This window comes from Aptenodytes forsteri, unplaced genomic scaffold, assembly GCF_000699145.1.
Source record: "Aptenodytes forsteri isolate BGI_AS27 unplaced genomic scaffold, ASM69914v1 Scaffold61, whole genome shotgun sequence".
In the NCBI taxonomy this organism is placed as follows: domain Eukaryota; kingdom Metazoa; phylum Chordata; class Aves; order Sphenisciformes; family Spheniscidae; genus Aptenodytes; species Aptenodytes forsteri.
Genome location: NW_008794443.1, coordinates 4,368,630 through 4,395,958, shown reverse-complemented (window position 1 = coordinate 4,395,958; position 27,329 = coordinate 4,368,630). Strand labels below are relative to the sequence as shown.

At 42.0% G+C, this 27,329-nt stretch overlaps 1 long non-coding RNA gene across 1 annotated transcript in view; it reads right to left on the bottom strand.

The window, feature by feature from the left end:
• LOC103907477 overlaps nucleotides 1-27,329 on the bottom strand; it is a 215,959-nt gene that overhangs the window by 43,818 nt on the left and 144,812 nt on the right. The window contains exon 3 of the long non-coding RNA XR_658095.2: nucleotides 5,495-5,595. This is a non-coding gene — a long non-coding RNA (uncharacterized LOC103907477). The remainder of the gene's footprint in view (nucleotides 1-5,494; nucleotides 5,596-27,329) is intronic.

Genomic DNA, 27,329 nt, shown 5'->3' with positions numbered 1-27,329 from the left:
TTTACTACCATGCCATTTCCTAACTGCACACCTGTGTTGCTCTCTCTCCCAAGCCAAGAGAGGAACCCATGGTTTCTGCAGGCCAGGCCCTTTGCTCCTTGCTAGCCAAAACTCCATCCTTAATTTACTAGAATATATGTTTTCATGCTTCACTAGTGACCAAAACCCAAGACTGCCAAATTAATTTTGCCGTTTCATTTAGCCATGCAATAATGCTAATGCTTTATACTATTACCTGCTGAAATAGCAGTAAGTGCTCTACTGCAGTTACTGACCCACGCAGGTATACAACTGCCTGTTCGAAGGATCTGACATTAACACATCCCATTTTCATTTAGCCTGCATTTCTGTGCTCTATGTAGCTGCGACAAGAAAGCGTTTCTCTATACATTTCCATTACCTGTTATGCTTTACACTAATAAAAACACTGGATATTATTTATTTGTCTGGCTGACTGACAAAGCCAGGCATCAAAGCATCATTCCAGTGTCACATACTTCAACACTCTAATCTTTCAGAACTTGTAAAGCAATCTCTTACGGCGCTTTGTGGGCTGTGAGATCACCCTGACAAACTGTGATAATGTTGGCAATCTCCGAATGGGTGTTCATTTGCAATCTTACTACAGAGGAATTGCTATGTTTCCAAATTTGAGGGCTTGACATAATCTGTCTCCACAAAGCTATCAGGGTCTGTCATAAGGCTGTCTGTGACCCAGGGATTTTATGGGGTTAATATCTATCCCCAGTGCAACTTCATTGTAAGCAGTGGAATTACCTAGAGTATGACTTTCTCTATCTATTTGCTTTCTTTCTCTTTATTTAAAACACCCCTTATTTTTATTTTTTTTTAAGTGCAAACAGCACCTAGCAATAACATCTGAGTCAGGTAGGGGAGATTGCTCCTCCAAATCATGACCAGTTTCTTACAGTTCATGCCAAACCCTCTGTTCCCCTCATCACACTTAGCGACTGAGAAACAATGCAAATGTCAGGTCAAGCTACAAAGCTATTGCCATCATCTCTTCCCTTCCGTATGCTCCCACTACTGGCAGTCTCTGGGCTGCAGTCCACAGGATATCCACAATTATGGCCCAGATTGAGGGAGGGGTAGAAAAACGATGGTACTTTGCCAAGTATGTCAGAACCTGAACTTGATCAATTTTCAGATTGAAGCTGGGGACTGTGGGACAGCACCACATTCTCTATCATCCAGCTAAAGGAAGGAAAATAACTTCCCACCTCCAAAAAAAAAAAAAATCAGAGTTAGTGCAGACCTAACATACATAACTATTTTATATTTGCCTCTGAACCTTATCTTTAGTTAAAGAAATATGCTGTCTTGATGTAGAAGGAAGATTTTTAAAATGCCGTAAGACTGTTAAGCACCACAAGAAAAAGTGAGACAGAGGGAGAGTCAGTCTTCATCATATTTATGAGGGCCACAAAACTGCTAGTGAAGTCATTTAATTTTGAAATTACTTAGGAGTCCTTTAAAAAAGCCGGGAACACAGGATGGAAATAGAAAACTAAAAAAAGTGCATCCAGTGTTTCAAAATAAGCTCCCTGCACAACACCCTTTCCCTGCTGTCATCCCCTTAGGCAAATTTACCAGCTCGGCAGTTCCTCGCAGTTAGCAAAAGATCCTCCCCAAATCCTGCTCAGGGTGTGGGTGAGCTGCTGGGACCTGGCCACGGTCGGGTCAAAAAGCCCGTGCCAGGGCACAGGCGCTCCACGTCAGCGCAGCACTGGAGCACAAGTTTAACTTCAAGCACCGGCGTGGATATTCTGCTGAACTAATGCTGGGATGTTTTGCTACGTTTCGTACATTTTTACAAAAGAAGTTCCCTTCCTTGGATTATTCCATCTAATCAAACCCAAAATCGTTAAAGATGCACTGTACTGTGTTTTATCCCCATTTAAGCTATTTTCTGCATTTCATTCTCTATGGAAAAGGAAACTCAGTGTCACTATCTGACCTCAGGAATAAGCACCTAGCTGCAAAGCTACTGGAAAATTTTTGAGTCCAAATAAATTCCAAACTTGTATTTTGGCCCGAAATTACAGCAAACTTGCCCCTGCTCTCGTTGCTAGTAAAATGCCTACTGCTTTTACCAGGAGCAGCAATTATCCCTCATGTCTCTTTAATCCTTCTGAAAAGCATGTGCAGCCTTGGAAGCCCAAGGTAAACATTTTAATGTGTGTATTATCTTACTGAAGTCAGCAGGTTGCATGGATATGAAAAAAAGGCTGCATGAAAAGATAGCACAAAGATCCGCGGGCTTCAAAAGGTTAAACGGCATCACTAATACAAAAACTGCAGATGGGACAGCCCTGAACGCAGCAATGAAAACGGTATGTGCTTTTCCTTCCTAAAACTCCCTTCTTGAGGGCCAATGTTTTTATTTCACAGTAAGCTGAGAATTGGTGAGTAGACTTGTATACTAGTTATTATTTGACTCTTATCTACATAAATCTATTTTTAAAGAAGAAAAAGTCAAAGGAAAGAGCCCTACCTCTCAGCTAGTGCCACTTCAGAAGCTTTTTGCTAACCACAGCTGAATTTTAATAATGTTTCTCCTTTTTAATTTATGTTTTTCAGTATTTTTAATACTGACAATAAGTCACCATGCACCCAGAATTTTCTGAAAAAAATTCTGAAGAATAAAGAAAACAAACTACCACTAGTAGATCACTATTTATAGAGGAAAAGAATACAGAAACATATTAAATTTACCATAAACAAGGGGGCTCATACCATGACAGCAACTTTTAATGTAATTCATTTGTCATATAAATTATGTCCCTGGGGATATCCCGTAAAATTAATTAGGTCAGAGAGAGAAAGAAAACAAATCGAAAACTTCTCAAAACTCCAGCAAACAATAGGTTTTAAACATAGCAGTAGCAACAGTCTCACTGTAAAGTTATTCCCTTCTCTTCCTCTATTCTTCTTTCCAGGAGACCAAGATCATCAGACTGAGAATCATCTTGGCCCACCAAGACCAAGGAAATCATACAGATTCAAGAAAACAACATTTCTGAAATTGAAAATTTTGCAAGCAGCTCTGTCTTTCCAAACTACAAACTCCCTGGAAGAATTCTGAAATATAATTTAGTAAAGACATTCATTGTGTCAATGTGGCTTTAAAGCACAAAGCTACAATTGCAAAATCTGGGCATGATACATTCATCATACAACACAGAAAAGCAAAGGGGAGGAGGGCGGAGGAAAACAGTAAGAATTTTAGACAAATTTTAATACTGGCCAAACTCATCTTCAAATCAAAACTCTGAAGCTTTGCCTGTTCATTAGCTTCTCTAGAGTTTAGGCAAAAAGGAATTTGCCCGTGTACTTTTCCTGTACCACTCTGGCTTCATTTTGTGCAAGAAACAAGACTTAGCTTTTTTCACTCTTCTCAACACAGCCCACTGAATTGGAAGTGTTGATACACATGTACAAAATCCAACACATTTTCTGATCCCATTCAGAATTTGCTCTTCCTGATGCCTGTGCCACCTTCCAGTGTAGACTTGAGTAATAAGGGCAGAATAGGAAGACAACAAAATGCAGGGGAGTAACTGAGTTGATGGTGCTTGATCATTAATGACATTAACAGACTGCACTAATGGATAATTCCACAGTACAAATTTCATCTGGATCATGTGAGGGCATGAGATCACATTTCTGCCAGCCCTTATATGTGTTAATGTTAGCAGCGGGGAATAAAAGATATCAGATAAAGCATGGAGCTTGCTGGTAAAAGTCAACACATCAAAATATATTTTAAAAACTGCATCAGAAGAATCAATTTATAATGGAGCCGTGCTTTGCGTTTTGAGGTGACAGAGTTCTCGATCTGGTAGAAAGTTCCCAAAGCTTCATTTACTACATTGTCAAAATATAGCCTGAGGGGACGATCTGACTTACAGATTACTTTATAGGACTGGTGATGAAAGAACCTTGCTTGGCTTCTAGATCCCAAGTTTGGCTCAAGATAGTGCAGTAGCGAACAGAACATCTTTTATTTTATGCTGGGAGTTCACAGTGTTCCTCTTCAGCATGGAATTAGGTTTTACTGTATAGAATTCTCACACACAGCTCACTTATGGGTTAGAATTCACACCTTCAGGTTTTGGGGATATACTTCACACCCTTCATTGTTACTGCTACTAAAGATAGAGATTACAGTGTCCTCATGTCATTGTAGCATCTGTAACAGAAATCTTTAGAAAACTCGGGAAAAAATTGTGTCTTTTACCAGGCCACAGCATGTCTTATTCAGCCTTGGAAAGGCTTCAGAGTGCAGTAACCACGTTAATTGGACATTATATGGACAGCCAAGGGTAGCTCAGTTACTGTGCAGCTTTTACTGTTCCTTGTCATGTTGTTTCAAAACACATTTCGTGTTTTAACCAGTCATATATACATATGAAAGCATTGCACAACACTGGACAACGCTACAGATCCACAGGAAATAATTGTTTCACAAATATGAAGCAATCTGCACAAATATAAATAGCGTGGCCCAAATCTGTTCCAAATTACGCTTATGCAAATCCATGGAAGTCCATTAGTACCACTAACAGAACAGAACAGATAAGAGCATGTAAAAATATAAAACATGGCTCTACTGTACAGCTATCCACAGGCCAAAGCCTGCCAGCCTGCCATCACTTACATTCCCCTACTTTCCCAGCACGGCTTTACAGGAAATAAGAAAAATAAGAGTATCTGGGAATTCTAGTTCTCTCATGCACTGGAGGACACATGTCCAAGAACATATGGACTTAAATGTGTCAGCATCCTACATCACTCTTATTTCAAGAATGTTATTAATTTTTGTGGGTGGAGTCCAAAATTTTAATGCCATATTAGCACACAGTGGCTGTTTCTGTGATGCACATGTCACAGGGAGCATATGTGTAGCAGTCCAAGGATAGCATTTTAACTTGATTTCAAATTATTTTCTGAATTGTAATACTCTCAAAAGATGGAAGTACTGATGCTACTAGCAGGGTATTTCACAACTTTTGTCTTCACAGTTTCATCCATCCACCTCAACTCTGACCACCAGGATATTATGCTATTGCAGATCTGGACTCTCCACACACAGCTGTTTCAACAAATCTCATTTTGCTCTATAATGCACAGCGTGTGACTTCAGGATTGGTATTTTCAATGCTAAACCAAGCTATATGAGTCATGTATGCTCCTCTAGGCAAAAAGCAAGACTAAGGTCAGAAAACTCTTTGCCCTGCTAACTTTACCTCAATTTCAATCCAGATCTTCTCAAATTAATTAGCCTCTTTACCAAACTCGCAGGTACAGACAGATACTGTGGGTATCAGCCATGCAACCACTCCAGCTGGATACAGTGAAAAACATATTGCCAAAGGCTTTTCGGCTGTAAATCAACAGGTGGTTTGGCACCGAGATTGCTACCTGTTTGTGGTTTTCATCTTTGGTTTCAAGACAGAAAATGAGATGATACCTCTCAATGCTGCATCTCAAGCAGGCTGTACAGAGAGCAAGGTTTCATTCCAAGCAAATCTCTCTCTCTCTTGCAAAGTTGAGGAAAACTGCCAACCACTGCTGCTCTTGCCATCAACACGGCGATGTAGACATTAGGAAAAGGCAAAGTAAAGGGAGAGAAGAAAAAGGAAAAGAAAAATGTGAGTTTTACATAAACAACAAACTACATAATGACTACATCTGAGGACAACAAAATAAAAATTACTGGCTTTAGTGTAAGGAAACAAACAAAACCTTGGAACAGCTTAATCTAAGAGGTTTTTTTAGTTTATTGGATACTGAGAATTTTTGTTTAAATTTAGTTCCAAGGGATACAATACTTTGAAAACATATGATAAACTTAAAGGGCCAACATTCAAGAAACAAACCTATCGTGGCATCAAAATGAAGTACACCATTACTCAGAGAGCAGCCTAAGCCCCTTCAACAAACACCCTGCAGAGCAGCAGAAGCACTTACAACATATGTTCTTGCCTGCAAACAGCCCAGGGTGCAAAAGGTGGGTTTCGTTTTTTTGGTTTTTAAAGCCTTCTGCATGGGCCTAACTCTGCCTTTGTTGAAGGTAGTGTTAACACACGTCGAATGCAGTGGGAACCAAATGTGGATAACTGCATACTTTGAAAAATCACACCCAATATGTTCAACTGATGCCATCATTCTCTGAGGACAAGTGTAAGCTATGGAATACTACAAGTAATAGAGAGCAGGAGTCTAAAGTAAGCTTTTCAGAACCAAGGAAGCATATTTCGATACTTTTTCACAGATAATTGGGAATGTGCATCTTCAAAATAGTAGTCAAGAGTAGGTGAAGACTGTCTAGAGATCCTTATGGTGACAGAAGTCTCAATGCCTTTTCAGAAAATAAGAGTTCTTCAAAGCAACTCTCAGCAACCAGTAACACAACAGCCAGTGAAACTATGCTTTTCGGATTAAAGTAAGAAAATGAAAGTCAGTGCCTCTCCACAGACGTAGACGTAATGAGAATGACTTCAACACATCTGCTAGTAATCAAAATGGGTCCACATTCACCAGTACACAGAAAAGTGGAATCCTAATGATCAGCGAGAAACTTTGTTTTGCCCCAGTAACTGTAAAATCGTTCCAGGAAGTTTTATGTACTAATTTACCTACAGAAGATGAGAACTGCATGATTAGATTGTAATAAATCATCTATACTGATAAAGACTGAGCTGAACAGAAAATGGAACTACCCTATCATGAAAATATAATCACTTGGAGGGAAAGGGGCCCCAAAATATTCTGTTCCTGAGTTGGAATAAAAAAACCAGCCAAGTGGGTCTTTTTTGCCTATGAGAAGGTGTTTCCACAAAAATTCACCTCCGAGAAAACCAAAATGGAAATTTCCCATCAACTAGCTAGAAAAAGGAGAATAAAAAGAGTAAAGAGCCTTCCAGAACCAGCAGTCGGGAAATATTTGTTTTGACTTTTCTTGGGTAAAACAGTTATTCCCAAGGAAAAATTTTATTTCAAGAAAAAGAGTTTCCACCGAAAAATCATTCCAATGGAGAACGCCTGGCCACGGCTACAAAGAATAGGACCACTGGCCTCAGCCAGGGGAAGGGGAATGCCAAGGTCAGCGGACTGGGTCTGCCACAGTCCTCTTGCACAGTCACGGGCAAACTGCTTTCATCCTCCACGATGCCATTTCCCCTCCAGCCTTTCTGCCTACGTATACCGTCCGCTCTTCAGGGCAGGGACTGTCTCTCACTGTATGTTGTATGCAGCCTACTGTAACACGCGTGTGTAATGACTTTCAGCACTGCAGTAACAACAGTATTTTTCCCTCCTACAGCAGCTAGTTCCCAGTACTGAGATGAAGAGAAAAACACAACCTATGGCTGCAACACACTGCTAATCAAACACTATTGTATACCATGGGGATGTGGGGGGGATGCCTTTTCATCGTAGAACTAATCAGAGTTTATACACACAAAATCAGACAACTCTATGGTCCAGTCTTGTGATCTGTGTTCCAAGCTGCCAGAAATAAGGCAGGAAAGAAGCGGGGGGGGATGGGGGGGGGCATCTCCTGTGTTCATAATGAAAGAAGAGAGATGACTGGACTAAGAGCTGATGAGGTTACAAGGCAACAGCAGTGCCATGAGTTGTTTGGGCTTAAAGCCAGATGTCTTGTATTTCCTTTGATTGTTTCTAAATAATTAATGGTATTAATTTAATCATGTGACCCCCGCCCCCCTTTTAGTATTTGGCTCTGTGTACTAACACTAAATATAAAGGAGAAAAACGGGACTGTCTATAGCATACTGAATATTGATGCTGTGTGTTTGGACTGCAACAACAGCTGATACTCATATCCATAAGACTATATATCTACAGCACTCACACAGTGTTTGCATGAAGTAGATCAAGTAGTAGCCTTCATACTCCATCCATAAACCAGCTCAACTATGGCATATGGACACTGCACGTTTGAAGTAGTAAAATAGAGGGTACAGCTCTCTCTCCGCCCACACTAAGATGAACCTGCCACTACTATTTCACGTAACATTTTCTGGCAAGCTCCCAGTTTTCAGTCATGCTGTTTTGCTTGAAAGAAACACTCAGAGGAGACTCTGCTTGTCTTGCTGTTCGAACAAACAAAATAATCACGCATCTTGAGCTAATGGTCCAAAGCTTAATGAAGATCATAGAAAAGAGGCTACCCGTGATGTGAGCATTCCCTTCTGACTTATCCACATAAGCCACCGCTGTTGGCAAAAGGAAATGGATTATGCGGATAATAAGTAACCCTGAGCTCTGGTCTAGACAAACCTTTGCTTGGTACAGTAGCAGTCAGCGCACAAAGAAAACAGCAACCACCAGCAGTAAAAATTTAACTTCTCCAAAATTTTCGACACCAGGGCACTGGCGGCAACAGCAGGAGGACCTGTGCTCCTGCACCTCTCTTGTTGGCTGCAAGTCTCAGAGGCACCAAGTAATATCATGGGAGTATTCTCAGCATTAGTGTGGAGTACTAGGACTGCCAAACTGTAACAGCAAAAATCCTGAACAAATGAAGACTAACGAAGGCAGCTCCCTACTCCCTACGTGCATATGTACTCAGTAAAAATGTTTGCCATTCTCCTACATAGAACAGCCTACCCTCAGCTCCCCGAGTCAAGTCTCCAGTCCCACCCATCTTATTTGCCCTTTTTTCCTACCACATTTCCACTTATCTTGAATCCCATGGCACTTACCATCAGATAGTATTAAATGGGGTAGCTGTGAGGTTTTGGAAGGGAGAAAGAAACCTGACAGCTTGGAGCAGACCCTCACTTTGTCCAGCAATGCCCCAGACTTCTGGAGGTAAGGACAAAGTGATACAAGGCCTTCCCAGATGTCAAAAGAAATTTCCAAAAATGTGCACAAAGCTAACCTCATCAAAGGTACCTATGGGGAGTCAGAGAGGGCTTGGTCAAGTCTCATTTCCTACATTTTATCCATGGCTCCCTGTTCGACTGTCATTCTGCAGCTAGACTACCAGATCAAGACTGGCATAATGCTTTCTACAGTTACGATTCTTCAGTCAAGGGAAGTGAATGCTGAAGAGTTCTCCACTAGAAAGCCTGGTCCTAATCTTCAAGGACTTAGCAGTCAAGGCCTAGCAATCCTACAGGCATCCTTCTCCACGACTAACTCACCAAGCCAGTTGGGCTCATAGGAAGAAGCCCGTTTCATTACAGAGAGATCATATGGGACATACACCCGAGCCTTTCAACTGGGACTGGGGCAGAGCCGAAAACTGCATCGGCCCTGCACACTGCAGAGAACATCACCTGGAGGGATCACCGTGACTGCCAAATCGCAGGCTGCAGCACTGCAGAGCGAGTGGAAGAGTGCTCTGGGTATCAGAGCTCAGGCTATGGGGCTCTTCTGCAAGAAAGAAGCAGAATGGATATCAGACTGACCACGCTGAGCAGAAAACATCTCACCTTGTCGTGTAAGTCCTTCTCTAGCAAGGTTATAAGGTTGAATAACATCACCTTTTTCTTTCTCATGGACATACATAAACAGAGAAAACACTAAATAATATTGGTTAAAATTAGAAGAGGAAGAGTAACATACAGAGAAACTTTACAAACAGCCCGTGTGCTTATTTGCTTGTTTTTCAGGATTTTGGGGGGTGGTGGTAGAGTGAGAAGATGGCATCTTTCCTGTGGCGACAAGGATCTCTGAAAGTGTCTACATGTCATACTTTGCTGAGAATGTACCTTTTGTTCCTTCTTCTGCTTTATTTCCCTTTAATGATAGCTTTGCAGTGAATCCCATTTGTGAGTTGCTCAAATAAATGCAAATTTATCTTGTAAGCAATACCCTCCAAAATACTACTACAACTGAAAATAAAAATGTTAAGAGCTAAAAGGCACTGGGTCCTCCCCAGTGCCCTCATCTCCCCAGCACACTGGACTGCTTGCTATTATTATATATGGAGTACCAGGCAGGGTACTCGGTATTATAAATATGTACTGTATTGAAATATATAGCCCAAGTCCCCAGGGCCCAACATTCTAATAAGAATTACAGTTGTGCAAATAACTGATTTATTTGGCTAGCTGACCAAACTGTGAACACGGAAAGGAAAAAAAAAACAAAACCCACCTAGGTGTTTAACAAAATGGGCTAGTTTCCTGTTTGTGTTTGATATGTTTCAATTATAATAGCCTTTGTTTCAAAACAAAAACAGAAACCTTGTTCAGAAATATCGAAACAAAACCTTTTGGCTTTCCAAAACTTTTCTTTTAATTTTTTTCTCAGTTTATTTTTTTCCATAGTTTTGGCTAACCTGTATCTGAGGCAAGCAGTTTTCAGCAATTAAAACATTCAAATCAACAGTTTTACCCAGATCTCAAACTAAGGGCTGAACTGTGAGTCAACCAGCTCTCGCCTTAATGAAAGAAGAGCAGGGAGGCAGGGGATTTGCAGTCTCTTCTTGGTTCAGCCCCGTCTTTGCATCCAAGGTGAGTTATTATTTCGTTCCTTTATGGTTGGCTCTCTGTCCACACTTTGTCTCTGCCATCTCTAAGCTCGTCGGGGTTAGATGCACCTCCTATGGCATGTCTGTACAGTGCCTAACACAATAGATTGCTCATCCCAGCTGGGGCCTGTATGATTTACTATGATATAAATAACTGCTTTTTTATGCCAATAGTTTCACTTGCATATATTTAGCGGCCCATCATGGGAACACTGGCTTCTTTTTTAATTAATTACTTATTAATAGAGGTAAAATATGAATGGACAACAAGTCTAGATTTCTCCTGCTTCATCAATTTCAGCGCTCAAAGCAAGCATCTCGTTTACAGCTACCAGGAACCAACAGGGACATGTACTGAATGAAGCCTGAAACCCAAGATCCCCTCAGCACTTTTGTACCCCCGTTATTTGGGGACAAATCCTCTCATCCCTCCAGGGAAGGAAAGGTAGCTGGATTGAAAGAGCTACTTAGCGGAAAGTCTCACGGGCAACCCCCAAATTCTCTGTGCAGGGCTTTAGCCACAAAATTGTCACCGGTAGGAATGGGAAATGCGAGTTCAATGTCTGCAAAGAGGTGGAAACAGCTTGGGAGGCTGAAGGGAAGAGGTCTGCCTGCCTCTGTTTTGGAGACCCCTGGCATCTTGCAAGGCCAACTTGCTTAATCAAAAGACGACTTTAGAGCTCGTTAGAAAATAAACAACACAGAAATAGAAACGAATGCAACATTACGAACTCTTCAACTTCAACGTGCAGCACTCGGGGCTGGGGGTGGGGAGGTTTCTCAGAGCACACATGGCTGTCACTGACAATAAAGTCAGTCACGTTTTTAAAACACTGGGGACAGAGCTGCAAATGTGCCCCATTATGTCTTGAGATGTACTCCCTGGGTACAAAAGGTGCGTGGGTTACCGTAAGCTCGTGTGTTACTTTGCTGAGACCATAAAAGGCAGCACAAAGCAGAGGCTGAGAAAGAGCAACCGTAGAGTATACGGGGTGATTATTCCTAATGTACGGGCCTGATCCTGGGTGCCTCAGGTATCCTGGCGTCCCACCGTAGCTTTAACCCCACACTATTTTCCTCCATCCTTGGGGCTGCTGCTCAGCTCTAGGAGACACCACTGCCATTTCACAGCCCCCCTGGCTGCGCCTAGCCCCCAGCCTCCTGCTAGGGGGACTGCCAGAGGCCTACAGACCACACCGGTAGCTGCCACGGGCATCGTTTGCAGTCGGCCATTCCCCTCCGCATATGAGTGCCCCCACGCCATGCTAAAGGAGCAATTACTATAATTAAAAATAAATCCTTCTCTCTGTCAATTGTCTGTACTTATTGGCCATTGCTGCCATCTAGCCAGACACATCTCCGATATTCACAGAAGCCTTCAGCCTGTTTATTTTCCCTTTGCTGTTTGGCCTGAAGCAGGGATAAATGCATCCCTTGTTACTCACTGCCTCTGCAGAGACATTTGTAAACTTCCACAGGGTTTTCCTTTTTTTCCAACAGGTGACAAAATACTGTATAACTGCAGGTGCTCTGGGGACGCAAACAGGAAAATGGAGATCAGATGCAGCTGTAGTTGGAGAAAGGGAAAAATCAAGATAAAGGCAGCAGATAAGAGAGTGCTAAAAAGAGTGAAGAAATGATTGAGAAGGGGTAGTTAGCTATTTTTGGTGCCAACTTACTCTTGCAAGGTAGCTCTAGCAGAATAATTTTGTCTATTTTGTTATCACGCCAAATTTTGGCAGGTGTTACCAGGAGAAGGTTGGAAGTTTATTGAAAAAAAAGTTTCTGGATGTTATTGGAAAAGAAGTTGTTGATTCAGACTAGCACTGAAGGATGTGCTGGAGGTCACAGCTGAAGGGCACTGGCTGGTGTTACTGGACTTGTGAAGTAGGAATGATAAGGAAGTGGTTTCAGAGAGCTTCTGAGTTCAGATTTATTCTTCTAAGAATTTGTTTCCAAAATTTGGTCAGGAAAATGTTCCTAATGGAGGGCTCACTCTGCACCCATCCCTTCATCTCCTTTTGGTATATATGGAATTAAATAGGATCAAAAAAAGAATATTCTAAGGAGATTTAGAAATGGAAACATTCAGAGTTTCATGGTCTGCTTTCTGCTTACAATTCAGCTCTAAAAAGCCAATCTAAACTTTCAGACACTGTGGCCATTCACTTCTCTAGACAACCTGCTTTCAGAGCCATAGATCCAGCAACATAATAAGCTAGAGGTGAAACACAACAGGTAAAGAGAAAATAAACATGACTGCATGATAAAAGACACTGACCGCTCTCTGGCCGTAACGTTTCAACCAAAGAAAAGCCGGGGGAGGAGAGCAATAAATGTCTGTGAATCCGAATTTCTGTTACTGTACTTCCTGTTCCACCAGGGGAAAGAAGAAAAAGTTGTATTTTGCTTCCCTGATTTTTTTTCCACTGAAAAGGGAGGTTTCATGGGTAATCTAGAGTAATATTCAGCTGTGAATCCAATTTATGCAGTGGGATAGGATTAAAAAAGGAACAGAAGGTCTGGATTCTGAACCTGCTCTAACAGTTTTGATTTGAACACAACCCAAGTCTTGAAATGGCTTGCTTTCCACTTCTGGTTTGGAGCTGGTTGAAATATTGCCACAGTAGCACTTCCTGTAAATTTTTTGTCCAAGATTCTCATTATTTGGAACTAAACTCTAAAGATTTTGGCACCGTGAAATCCAAACAAAACTCTGTTCCTGACTCAACTGGCCCAGGAGTCAACCCAAACTTAATCCGGTTCTGGGTCCAAATCCAGCTTCAGCCCATTTCCATTGTTATATAGATTATGCCATAATACCACCTCTAGCCTCAGGATTTATGATGCCTCCTTGCAGGATGCATATTTGTGTGTAAATACATAAATCATATCAGATAAACAAAGAAGACATGCCAGAAAACAGGAGGGGAGGGAAGAGGAGAGATACCTACCAAGCAGTTTGTCTCTCAAGCGTTGCCAGTTGTGAAAGGACTTGACGTGCTAATATCCGCTCATTCAGACTCTTACAGACATGCTAAGAGCGTGACGGCTGGCAGGCAGTGCATTTAAGTGCTGTTACTGAGGCCCCCAAATATTGACAGAGTGCCAGACTCTGAGAAACTATTGATGTATGCAGCCGGCCGCTGCTCCAGACACCTCTCAGACAGAGTCTTTAAATGTCACAGATTAATGAATTTTCATGAAACGGAGAATGAGAGAAAGAATTAAAAAAATATATATCCCACAGCACCAACATGAAAGCATCTTTTATCCCTACACAAAATTCTGCCCTCAAGCCTCAAGATTCCTAACAGATTATAACAGAACGTAAGTCGGCAGGAGAGAGGGGGTGGAGGAGGTTAGACCCTCTAGATCATGCAGAGCATCCTCAAACAAAGCCAATATGTGCGATGTTCATTTTTACGAAAAACAATGAGGGTCAAGGGCCACTCATATCTCAGTTTCATTTTAACCAAACTCACGAGTTACAAAGCTTAAGGGGTAGAATTGGTTAAATGGGTTTTATTTGAGGTAGAAATGGGGCCAAACTGCAAAGTTCAGATGTTGACTTTGAACGACCCTAACTTTAGAGCCATTCAGATAGACAGCTGTACTTGGACCCTCTCTTAGTATTTGATGTTGTGCTTGATCTTATCCAAGAAATTGCCAAAGTTATGATATAACATTTTTATGCCATCAGATAAACCAAGTATGCTGATTATTTCTCTTTTTTCATTTATATCAGTGAACTCAAATATGTATGAAAGAACTTCAAATATCATTAAAATGTAATAATGCAAAATGCAGTTGGAGCATAAATGACAAATCTATGCATAAGGCATCACTTAAAGAGGAAGGAAGTGAAGGGATGATGTAGATGATGTATGCAGAGGTAAAAATGGGCCATTTATATCTAACTGTGTTAAAAATACGGCTTCAGTGAGCCCCTTTGCACACAGCCACTTGGAAGCAGGGCTCCATGAGCCATTTGCTCCCTTGTTCCCAGAGGCACAGGCACTGACTCCCACAAGGCTCAGCTGCCCCCTCTGTCCCCGGGCTGTCCCACAGGATTTCTCTTCAGTGCAATGACACTGAGCGGGGTGAACACCAACACGCCCAGCTCCTGGCCGGCTGCCTCCTTCCCCCTCAAACGCAAAGCTGTTTGACAATGCTGACAGAGAAAAGGAGGCTGCCGTCACCACGACGGCCAGGCCTGCTGCAGGAAAACCTGGAGAAGCTGAGAGCAAAGGGAGTGCCGTACGAAAAGCCAACATCAAGACCCTGCCGGTGGCATAGCAAGACCCTGTGGTTCTCCACTGACATTTTCACTGCAGAAAAGTCAACGTTCTTCAATAAAAACTGTTCTCCTAAGTTCTCTGTGACTCTGGCCACAGGAGGCTTTGCTGACCACAGAAGCTATTAAATCTCACTGTAAGAACAGGGACTAGCATGAGCCATGTTCAAGAGGAGCTTGTCTTCACATCATCTTGTCAGTCAGGTTATTTGTGGTTCTCCACTGACATTTTCACTGCAGAAAAGTCAACGTTCTTCAATAAAAACTGTTCTCCTAAGTTCTCTGTGACTCTGGCCACAGGAGGCTTTGCTGACCACAGAAGCTATTAAATCTCACTGTAAGAACAGGGACTAGCATGAGCCATGTTCAAGAGGAGCTTGTCTTCACATCATCTTGTCAGTCAGGTTATTTGTGACTACCTTTGCCAACAAAAAAAAAACCCTGTGGTTCTCCACTGACATTTTCACTGCAGAAAAGTCAACGTTCTTCAATAAAAACTGTTCTCCTAAGTTCTCTGTGACTCTGGCCACAGGAGGCTTTGCTGACCACAGAAGCTATTAAATCTCACTGTAAGAACAGGGACTAGCATGAGCCATGTTCAAGAGGAGCTTGTCTTCGCATCATCTTGTCAGTCAGGTTATTTGTGACTACCTTTGCCAAAGCAAAAAAAAAATTGTTTTTCAAAAAACGAAGCTACCTTTCTGACTGGAAACAACTGGAAACAAGTGCAAGCACTCTGACGCTAAGCTCCAGCTCCTGACGACATAGAAGTCTTTCGTTTTCGAAAGCCAACACACTTCTGTAGGTTGGCACATGTGGCAATCAACTGTATCATGGACTATGACAGTCAGCAATTTGTGTTATCCACTCTTGTCACCACCCAAAGCATGTCTTCCCTGCCACCACACATCCCATGTCTGCCAGAGTTGCAGCAGGGTCTCCAGCACCATTACCTGTAGCTCTACAAATGATCCGGATGAAGTAGCAAGTAGCCATCCTCTGCCGACAGCCAGAGAGAAGACAGAGTACACGTGCGTGCAAGAGTGGATGACACAAATGACTGATTAAGTACATGAGAAGGCAAAATGTCAAAGCCTTTCTATTCTGAGAACAATCTCTATACAAACAAAGAAAAAAAAATCAATATAGATTTTCACACAGGGAACTATTTTACACATCATTGCAAACTTACTTTAAAACACTCACTATTTTTTCTTTAGGATTTTTAAAGAGCCTGTCTAACATTACTGCACCGCCTGGCCTGCTATTTCTCCTCACATGCTCCTTTTCCTTTCTCCTTTCTTCCTCTCTCTCTCTTTTTAAAAAATAGTAACCGAGGAGCTATCACAAAACACTAACCCAGCGATTCATTCAGTCCAGGAGCACACCTTCGGCAAAGGCCAGCACTGGTTGTATTGAAGGAAGATGTAAAAAATCCTCAGTATTCCCCTTCTACAAAAGCCGCCTCCTGTACCTCAGTAGAGATCGGCTTCAGTCTAAAGACTGAAGTGGAGCACCGGGTGGGATGATCCCTGAAGCACACAGAGAAGCCCATGTGTCCAAGCTATGAAGTTGTCCCTCACAAGGGCTGATGACCCCACTCTCTGCAATACCAACACGACGATGCCTCTTTTGGTCACTTCATGTCCTGAGTACATGCTAGGGCATGGCAGGCTCATCGCAGAGCCCACTTGACACCATCTCTCCTCAGGAGCGTGGCATATATCCCCGGGCAATGCAAACACCATCTCCTCCAAGACAGCCTCACACAGCAGCCAGAAGCAAAACTTTCTTGGGAGAATGTCTCTTTTCTGGAGGAATAGAAAAAGGAAGCTAAAATTTCTGAAACGTAGCAAAACTCTAAGTGAGCATGTTGGGAAGGGAGCAAGCTGGGCAATCTTCTAACTCACTGCAGGGCTAGGACACTTTTTTCAATGAGCCTTTGGCATTTTAACTAAATGAAGGGACTGAGTTAGAAGACACAACAAAGTCTTATGAGTTGTCCAAAGTCATGCAATAGCCTTCTCTCCCTGTCGTCTTTTGCGAATACTGGAATAGCTAAGTCTTGCCCTGTTCTCTTTGCATGCCAACGTTACAACAGCCATTTCAGTTCCATGAATTCTGCACCATCTCCAAGACCAGGATAACGGGTGGGCAAAAATTTGGAAGAACTGGAAGTATTAATGGTGACGCAAAATTTATCACAGAATAGAACAGAATAAAATAGAATAGACTAGAATATACACACAAAATAGTAATTGCAAGGGAATGAATAGCAACAAAGGTGTTACAGAATTAAAATTATTAGGTCTGAAAGGGACTTTGGAAGTTCCTGAGTTCAACCTCCTTCACCTGGTTTAGGACAGTATCAAAGGCATCTCCTTTGTCTCTTTGATTTTAACCGTATACTTTCCATCAATTAATTAATTTCTTGTAGCCATTTCTGATTACTGTTGTCTAACTTCCATCTTTTTCTTTCCTTTCCTCCGTGTGTGTGTGCATACATCACAGATCACAACCAGCTTGCACACCCCCCTGCTCGTTAAAAGTCCCACCTCTTCTGCTGACTTACTGCACTCTTAATCAAAAAGCTGCCAGGATTCATTCTTCCTCCTCTCTCCTTCTCTCTCCCTCTCTTTTTTCAAATGGCACAAATGTCAAACTTTCTAAAAGGATGTTTGGCATAGCTGAGTTCAGTCATGTAACGTACAAAGTCGGTATGATCAAAAAGGTTGCAGGGCTGCCCACTGCTAAAGAAGAGGAGAAAAAAAAAAGGAAACGGGGATCTCTTCTGAAGTGTGAAAGAATGCGTGAGCCAACTGTTGCCAGTGGAAACACCATGTCTATTAGCAGCAGCGGTGGGTCTGAAACACAAAAACCTAGGTCCGGATTCTAGCTTCTCCGAAATTCAGGGCTGTTCTGATCCGATTTTCCTCCCGTGAAGAAACAGGAATAGACACAGCTATGGAACTGAAGACTTTTATTCCCTGTGCTTGGCATCGTTATACGGAAAATGATGGTATCTACATGGAAAAAATAGCAGTTGTTTTTGTAGTCAAAGTTGCTGAAACTAATCAGACAGAACACAGATTCAAACATCAAAAATAGACGGTCTCTCTGGTGTTTTTATACTGCTACCTCTCACCACAGTATTTTCATTCTTATTTGACCCACCGTCGTAAAGGAGGACAGATTATTCCTCCCTTCCACATAACTAAGATTGCTATGATTTCGTGTGGCAACTGGTTTGCAACTGTAGGATGCTTCACGATTGCTAAACTGCACGCTCGCATCTTTTTCTACATTTCTGATGCAATGCTGCTGGTTTTATTCAGCTGTCCTATTTGCTCCACTTTGCTGAGTCCTTGTGAAAACATTCGCATCTTCTTACCCAACATCAACATTAAAGAACACCCCAGCTATGCCCCCGGCTCCTGCAAAACGCCTGTACTCAGAGTGGCCTAACAATTGGTGGTCAGAATACTCAGCATGAAGAATCTCTCCATGAGCTGAGACAGAGTTTCCTTGCCAGAAGATAACCCCAAAAATGTAGACGGAAAAGCTCCTCGTCAATATCCATTTAATAGAAAAATCTTAATTATAGATAGCTTTCAGTCCCAGAACAGTAGACGGGAACTTGAGATTAATTCCCCCTATGACAAAGTATGTGAACAATAACCAGAATTTGTAATCAATACCCAGAGGAGAGAGCATCCAAATTGTAACAGGGATTTGGGATTCATTCCCAGAGGGCGTAATATATGATTTGGAACAGGTAGACTGGGATTAATTTTTGATTATGAAATATTTGAACAGCAATTTTCAACTTTTAACGAAGAGAGGATGTGGACACTACAATTAATATAATTTCTAAGTCTCTCCATCATATTTCAAGACACAGATGACAGATCACAAACAGCTGCTTGGGTCATACACAAGTTAATGTGGGAGTGCCACCTAAAGGAAAGTGCACTAGGATAGGACTCTGGAGAGAGGCAGGCAAAGACCAGAGTTGCACTTTCCCCATTTCTAATAAAACTTGCTTATTAAAAATTCTGCATTAGAAGTAACTATTCTGTGTTTGCTGACTTTACATGGATAATTGTAAGTCAGAAAACATCGGTATGGAAACATGGATTTTCTCTTATACAGGGAAAAAATTTAAAGGTGTTCAAAGGAGAAATAATTCTTGCTTTGAAGGAAAATTTCAGAATAGGAGTGCGCAAGGCAAAATATATAGAACCTCAGCACATCCTGAGAGGGGAATACAACCCAAGTTTCTAAAGTTCCTTAGAATATAATAAAACACCTAATTATTTGCCTAGAATAAAGATAACAAGTGAGCTGTGAATCTTACCCTTTTCTGTTAGTTTCTACAAAATAATTTTCTTCATGTTTTCCGCACAGGCCAATGAGTAATTGTAATGATTATGAGCTTCATCTGTAGCCATGTAAGACGAGGGAAATTACCTCTATCTGCATATTTTGCCATTTATGAGTTAATCTAACAAACTGATGTTTCAGGATGCAGTTGATCGTCGCAGGCATCAGAAAACCTGGCCTCTATGTCCAGTATTGCTCAGCTGGGTAGATGCAGTATCCAGAAGGAAAACGTCTTTCCCTGAAACAACTGCTAGGAGTTGCTTCAGAAGCAGGACTAAAGATGAGATGAACTGACAGCCTGTTTCAGCTCAACAAATACTTTATTCCTAATTTATCTTTTCGACCTTGTAAAATATTTCAAAAGGTGCTCTGAATTTCTGAAATTGAAGATTTAACTCCTCCATTTTACTCTTGCTGCATAAAACTTTTGGGTCTTTCACTGAAAAGAGACAAGCCAGCTGGGGTTCCCTGTGGGGCCACCCCTCTCCCCTAAACCCTCAGACCCACATCTACCCAAGGATCATTTCCTAAGTCTCCAAAATTATATAAGTATGCTGTCTCTGCCAGACCCTATTAATCATAAACTTCTTCTCGTTTCATTTCAGTATTAAACTCATCTTGTTCAAATCTCTAATTTTCCACACTGACAGAGGAGTTCTCTATACATCATTCAGCTCTATTTCCTAGATACGTTCAGAATTACAAAATTCATTCAAGCCCATCTGATCTCTTCTCACTAAACCTTCTGCCTTCCACTGACTGACAGAGAAGAATTAGCCTTCCTCCTGTCAAGTATACATCTTCTCCCCACAAAAGTATGCGAAAACACATCCAAATACAGCCAATGACTCAGCTTGCCCTTGTACTTGTGTCTTTGCTCTACAGAGCAGTCAATTTTATGGAGCAGCAAGTCCCATTGATATAATATCAGGCAGATTACTAATATTTCCAAAGTAAAAACAGCTGTAGCGTTCCCTACATGGCAGGGTACCGCATGCTGAAAGCAGCAATATGGATGAAGCGGTACCGTCGGCACCCCTCATTCTAGCGGAGGCAGGAAGTCTCACAATGAAGTCATGCTACGGAGCAACACTGCTGAGCCTAATACATCACAGGTCATTTTAAGTCATTAAAAAGTAAAAATTGCCAACCACAATTATCCTCAGTGACCCTATCTAATATTAAACCCAGATGCAGATCTCAGAGTTGGGAAGAAAGAGCGCGTCAGATATTCTCTGTTCTTTCCCTGCTGCAGCAATGTCACCCATCCCATTTCTAACCCAGTGCCACAGCTTCTCTCCAGTTTTACAAAGACACTGCAGCACTACGCCAGCAAAACAAACGATGGTACTGCTGTAGCAAACAGGAGACGAGACCAAAAGAGCACTCAAGCCTCTCCTTGTGTTTTTTGGTGAGCCAGGCATTCAGCAGAAACAATGATGCCTCCCCCAGAATATACACAAAAAGTTTAGTGCTCCACAGCTGGGAACAGCCCCTTTTCTCACCTAAGGCCGGGTATCATTGCTCTAAGAAGCTCTGGTTCCCAAGCAGCAAGCTTCATCCCCACAACATGACTCCACTCCCACATCCACATACAGGCTACACCAGCTCTTCTGGCAAGCTAATCAAAGCACCTATGGCAGGGGGCTCGGAGTCAGACTGACTCCATCAGGGCATGGTGTTAGATTAGTCACCTCACCAATTTCTGCCTCAGTATCCCCAAGCGTGAATTAGTTTTTGGCACCTACAAGTTAAGAGGTCGGTGGCTTTAGAAGCACTGTATGTTAGACAGACAGATTGATATTTCATTTTAAAGAACACACTCTATTCTACTCTACTTTTGCCGATTTGAATGAAAACAGACTCTGTGGCAGTATTTTTTGACTAAAAACCTGTAGAAGAAATTAAGTTACAGTCTTTTACAACCAGAATCTGGAAGGGTGTCCCATTGTAATATTTTCAAAGAGAAGTTGTGCATGCAGTATGTATGTGCATATGGTGTTTATGAATTGTTTTTTAACTTTAGATATTTTATTCATTTTTCCACATGGTACAAGTAGAACACACATCTTTGTTGGACAGACACCAATACAGTAACATAGCTTTAGATTTCAGGCACTCAAGATTCAGTGGGACAAAAGGCTACCCTATCTTCCTGCCAGGACATCACGCCCTGAAATTAGGATGCATGCCATCAGGCAGTCAATATCTCACTGAAGATACTCAGCCCTCGATACATTCAGTTATACTAAATGAAGGAAACTGTAACCACTTCCAGTTATTCCATACAGAGATAAGGACCATGAGAACTCTGTGCCTTGGCATACAACATCCTATTTTGATTTCACTGTATTGTGGGATCTGCTGTTATCCACAGTTTGTGGACTTCTTTTTTTTTTTCTCACTTGCAGTATGCACACAGCCAGCATAGCAACTTCAGTCATAACAAGGTTCAGAAGTCCATAAAGTGGAGGGAGGGAAGCGGGTAAGGAATGGCACAAAAGGACCTGGCTAGAGCTTTTTAGGACTGAGAGACAGAGACAGAGCAGAGATGCTGCTGACACCTGCATCCCCAGTCCCCCCCGTCAGCAACACAGAGTTCAGAATTCACTTCTCCCATTTACGCTGTGTGCATGTGTGTAAGCTGCTCTCACAGATTCCTGGCGAATATTGAACACGTATTCTCTAGGATAACTGCCTATCCAGACTGAGAAGTGTAGTTTATTGCTCAAAGTCAGATGAAATGCAAGCGTGAACAGCTTACCTTCAGACCAGAAGAGTCTGCCCTGTTACTGCAGACTGCCATGTCTAATAACTATATAAACCTTGCTTATTTAATTTCAAAGCTGCTGTTTCATTTAAGCCGTATCACAGTCTCAGGAATCACAGGACGGTGGCATTTAAGAGGGAGAGGCAACGATTTAATGGATTTTCCAGGAAAAAGCTAGCTCCAAAAGCAAAATAAAGTTTCCTTTATAAAGAATGGAAATACTAATAATATAACTGAGTGCTTTTTATAATTTAACATGGTGAACCATCATTCTGTTAAATGAAATGTAAGAATGGACAAATTGGTTCAGAGAAAATAAATAAATATTAATTCTGTTCCCACTGGTAATTTAACACCTGTCTTGCACTCCAAGGTCTCAGAAACACTGAGTACAAAAAAATACTTCTTTCCCACTATCTGGAAAAAAATGAGGATAAAGGAAACAAAGATTAACATTTACGTGAACTTGAGATGCTTTGGTTTGCAGATAGTCAAATTAAAATGCCTGCACTGTGTATCTACAGCATGCAAAACTAATGATTCTTGTCCGTTGTCCTACTGAAAGTCTCTTCCTGTGCCTGGCTTAAATTTGAGGTTTCCTGACAAGCTCTAATGAATGGTTAACCTCGCTTTCCTGATAAAAAGCAAATGCTCCCTGACTTCGCTCTTTTCTTGAAACAAGCCCATATGGATGGAATATATGAACTTCTGTCAATGCGACTGCCCTCTGCGCGTTACTTAAACGTTAAAATAAAAAAGGGGGAATTTTTCTTCGCTCAGGAGCGGAAGGTCCCACTGCGGGGAAGTTCGGCTCCGCTCTCCTGGACACGGACCGGTGGCAGCGCTGAGCCCTCTCCCCACACCCGTCCACCCTCCCGCTCTCCCAGCAGCGGGGCAGTCCTGGGGCTGCAGGGAGCGATTTCAGCAAGGCGCGGCATAAATAGGAGATGTGCTGTAGCCTCGTGGATCGCAGGTGGCATGGTGCATTTATCTTCACATGCGCCAGGATGGATATCTACAGCTTATGAGTGGGAAAGGTCAGGTATGTCAGCTATGATGGCAACAAACAGCCCCACTAGCGAGCACAGGCGTATTTGCCTTTCGCTGCTCACAGCCGGCGGACACCTCCCGAGCCGGAGCGGAGCGGCGGCCCCAGAGCACCGGCTATCTCTGGGCATGGTCCCACCTCGGCCTGGGGCTCCTGCTCCTTCCCCTGCCTCTCGGGAAGGCGCTGCCGACGGCAAAGGTGGCGGATAATGCCGGTGTTTTGGAACCGCTCTCTTCCGAAGCCACCAAAGAGATTTATTATTTATAGGCAGAGGGATGAAAACATGAAGTACGTACGTGGGGGCCCGTGGGGGGAGGGCCGGTTACTGCCAGGCAGTAATTTCAGTCTGAAGTTCCTATGACTTAAATAGCCACTTGAGCTCTGCTCTCGCAGTTTACGATGTCAATAGAACCCCTAAATGAAATTACAGCCTTCTGATACGCAGCGGGGTAGCTTTTCTTCACTGTGTAATATACGCGGCCGGGAGAAATTGCACTATACACGGAGTTTCACTAAAGCAGAGTTTATCATAAGAATGTTCCTGCTAAAATATGATTAGGCTCTTGTTTGCCGGATAACACATCTAATGAATCAGGGTGTGCGTGATAGCCATGTTTTGTGAACACAGACATATACCCTGAGGTGAACTGGGCACTCCACCGCCTCAAAGCACCAGCTATTTCATTTCCACCGTAATTTGCACCTGCTTTGTTTTGCCAGCAGCACAGACCCATGCTAGCTCTGGAACTCGCCTCGGTTCCAGGAACTCGAAGCATGCACAGAGGAAAAAACAAACAAGGCAGCGACGGGGGGATATAGGCACTGTATTTACAGGGTTTTTTTTTAAGCATGCCTGAGCTTGGCTAAATCTGATCAAATTTGCCTTTACGGTAGCCCTGTGAGGGCAGGAAAAAGTATTTCTATTTTACAGGTGGGCAAGTAAGACATAGATAGAGGTACAGATCACACAGCGATGGATCTGGGATATGGATTCAGGTCTCCTAAAGCCTGTTCCATTTCTCTCCATTCTCACTACATCATTCATCCATCCCCCTTCCCAGCCCAGGACAGGAGGAAAAACCTTCATTTTACCATTCATGCACCTTGCTATTTCTTCATCCTTTAGCTGAGGATGTGAGTTAATTGGTCAAATGTTCCATGTCACACCACCACTTGGCAGCTGATAATTAGCGATCTGCGGTTAGTGGCCGCTTTACCTCAGTAACTTGTAGATCCCTTTTACTTTCATAACTTTCCCTGTCATATGACTTAATTCAAAATCAAGTTTTACTTTCTTTTCTAATTTACAGGAACGGAAATTAGCGCTGTTTCAATGTTGTGACCCTGGAAAACAAGCTATTGTTCAACTTCTGGAAAAGATAGGCTTAGAATATAAAATAAGAAAAAAAAAATTAGTATACCCTTGAAATGGGCAATGTACTCAAAACGAGGCAGATGCCTTTATGTACTTTTACAAAGTGCAAAAATTGTGTCTGGATATAGCTTAAGTTCTTGTACTTCTGAAGTGACCCAGTACCTCTGAATCTGTGTGTCTTTATCATTACATCCTTTTCTGTGCTTTGTTCTTGTCTGATGCAGTTAACAGTCACAGAACAAGAAGAATATCACATCAAACAAAATTGTTGTGCAGAAAACAGTGGGTTTGATTCTACTACGTAAAGATATATTCTCTTCCCCAAAAGTATAAACTGGTGGTTTGAACATGAGCGAAAGACTACCATTTTCTCTTTGCTTGTGTCAGGCAAGAGATGATACCCTTCCCACTTTATCTATGGGTAGAACAGGGAGGTTGAATTCAGCAGTACGTGTAAAGCACTTCAAGATTACCGGTTGGAAGGGATGATGTAACTAAAATGGCTACTGCTAGAAGCAACCAGTGAATCTATAAAAGAACGACCGTATGTATTCATTTCCATTTTTTAAAGCAACTATGGTAAACTATTACACAGTAGACAAAGAAGCTACTACCAATGAGACAGTTTATCATCTTACCATCCCAGAGTGTTTAAACAGACCGTTAAAATATGATTTGAAATTGCTGATTTCACCCTAATGATTTTAGACCATAGACATTATAACCATGGACTACATTCAATAAGCAGCTTATACCATAATAAGAAAGACTCTCCACATTGCTGTACATAAATACCAGCAAAGACAAGTTCCCTTGCTACCACAGAGACTTGCAGAATAAATACATTAATTAAATAATTTAAACATCAAGAGGTTTAGAGCAACGCAGAGACTCTTAAAGAAGAGATTAAACATTGTTTTGCCTTCTTGGTGAAAGTTGCCAGAGTGACAGCCCTTGACTTCAGCATATACAGAGAACAAGTGTTATACGGGCAGAAGTTTGAAGTTTCAGACATTTAGCACTGTGCTTTGAGAACTTTCAATTTCAGAAGTACTTACGTCTTTCAGACTTACACTGCCTGGAGGGAGAAAGTAAATCAGAGATAAGCTTCAAAGATCAGACCCAAAAGTGTGTGTGGGCGTTCAGTATAGCCCATTTAGAGAAAAGAAAAAAATCCATTATGTTTCCATCTGTGATGTGAACTGCCTGAAAGTTTGGGATGTTCTGATCTGTCAGCTGCTTTGAGTACACTGCAGAAAGGTGATGCAACAGCCAAGTCAGGATCTTAACATCAATTTAGTCAAAAGCTGGGACTGGGGCTTTGATGTATGTAAAGGTTATTTCTATGTGTATGTAAGACTCTTTACTGAGGGGATCAGCCAACTTAATTGTGGGTTTTGTTAAGAGCTGGTGATTTAGTTTAGGTTCAGAGAGAGGTTCCACAGCACCAGGGTACTAAGAGAAAGAGCTAACCCTCGCTGCTCAGTGCTGAAAAACGTCTACGGTCAACTTACGGTTTTGTATATGAAAAAAAGAGGAGTTCACAGTTTTTTATGGTTCTAACGCAAAACCAGATGAAACTCGGAGGTTTTGTCTATCTTCCACTTGAAGTTTTCAGGCTTAGTCAAACTTCAGGCTGAAACTGAAGCAGGGGGAGGGACTGAGAACCCCACATGGATCGCAACCAAGGAAAATATTTGTAAAAACTGCCAAGCAGTAAAACCACCAAGCCTTGCATGACTTTACTCACTGGTTATAAGAAATAGCAAGTACTTTAATTTGGGTTGGATGTGATTTAATATTGAGCTCAGTTCTGAAGTCAATGTCAAAGCCTCTGATAACTCCAGTGAAAGATCATTCAAAGCCAGCTTTTACATACTGTCCTCGTGACTTATACTGGGCATGAAACCAGGGAAAAGGTGACTGGATTTCTCTGTATGTCACAGGTGACCAGCAGCATTTGGAGAGGGGCTGTCTCCCTGGGGGTCAGAGAGACATGCTTGTTGATATACCTGCTGAACGCATCCAACTCAAAAGCAAGACAAGGGTGAGAAGAATGCCTTCTCGTTAATATCCCATGTGAGATACATTGGTGCCATTAAACAGCTTGTTCTTTTGCCAGGGACGTGTTTCAAAGAACTGGATAATACCTCAAAATAGAAATATTTTGACTGCTACCCTGTGTTTCTTATATGCGTGCTTTGTTAAGAGTAGAAAATGTTAGTCAAGAAATGATTCATTTCAAGTCAGATAATATGGGAGATGATGAAGGATGAATGGAACAGCCCACGCACTGCCCTGGCCTTCTTTAGTACTACAGCAGTAAAAGATTAACAGAAGTGATACATTCAGCAGGGCAGGAGAGGACAAAAGGAGACCCTGAGCAATCTGGGCCTGGAACCAGAGATGCACATCCTACTCCTTTTTCTTTCACTGGCTTTCCCACGCGGCCTTGAGCAAATCGCTGCAGCTTTCTATGCCTCGGCTTCCCTATCCAACAGCTGGAAATAACTCTGCTTAAGTACCTTGATGTTGGCTGAGACACCTAATTCTTTAGCATCCAAGATTTTGTATATGACGTTCTCCAAAGCACATTTTTTTTCTGATTGCCAGTTCCCCACACAGACACAAAGAGAACAGAACGGAAGTGAGAGAGTTAAAAAAATAAAATAAAAAAAATTAAAAATCCAACCCTTCCCTCCCCCTCAAATGGACCAGCAGCCTATAAACCAACTAGTTCTTCCTATTCCCAGAGGTGGCTTCCACAGAAGCATTTTCTTTTACTATGCATCCACTGTAGAGTTTCTTTTCTGCTTGGCTGGGCAATCAGGTATTCAGAGCATAATGTAAATGCTCAGAACACAGAGGCATGAAAACTTGCCAGACAGAAACTCCAGGCGAAGGATTAACATTTCCCCCCCCTTC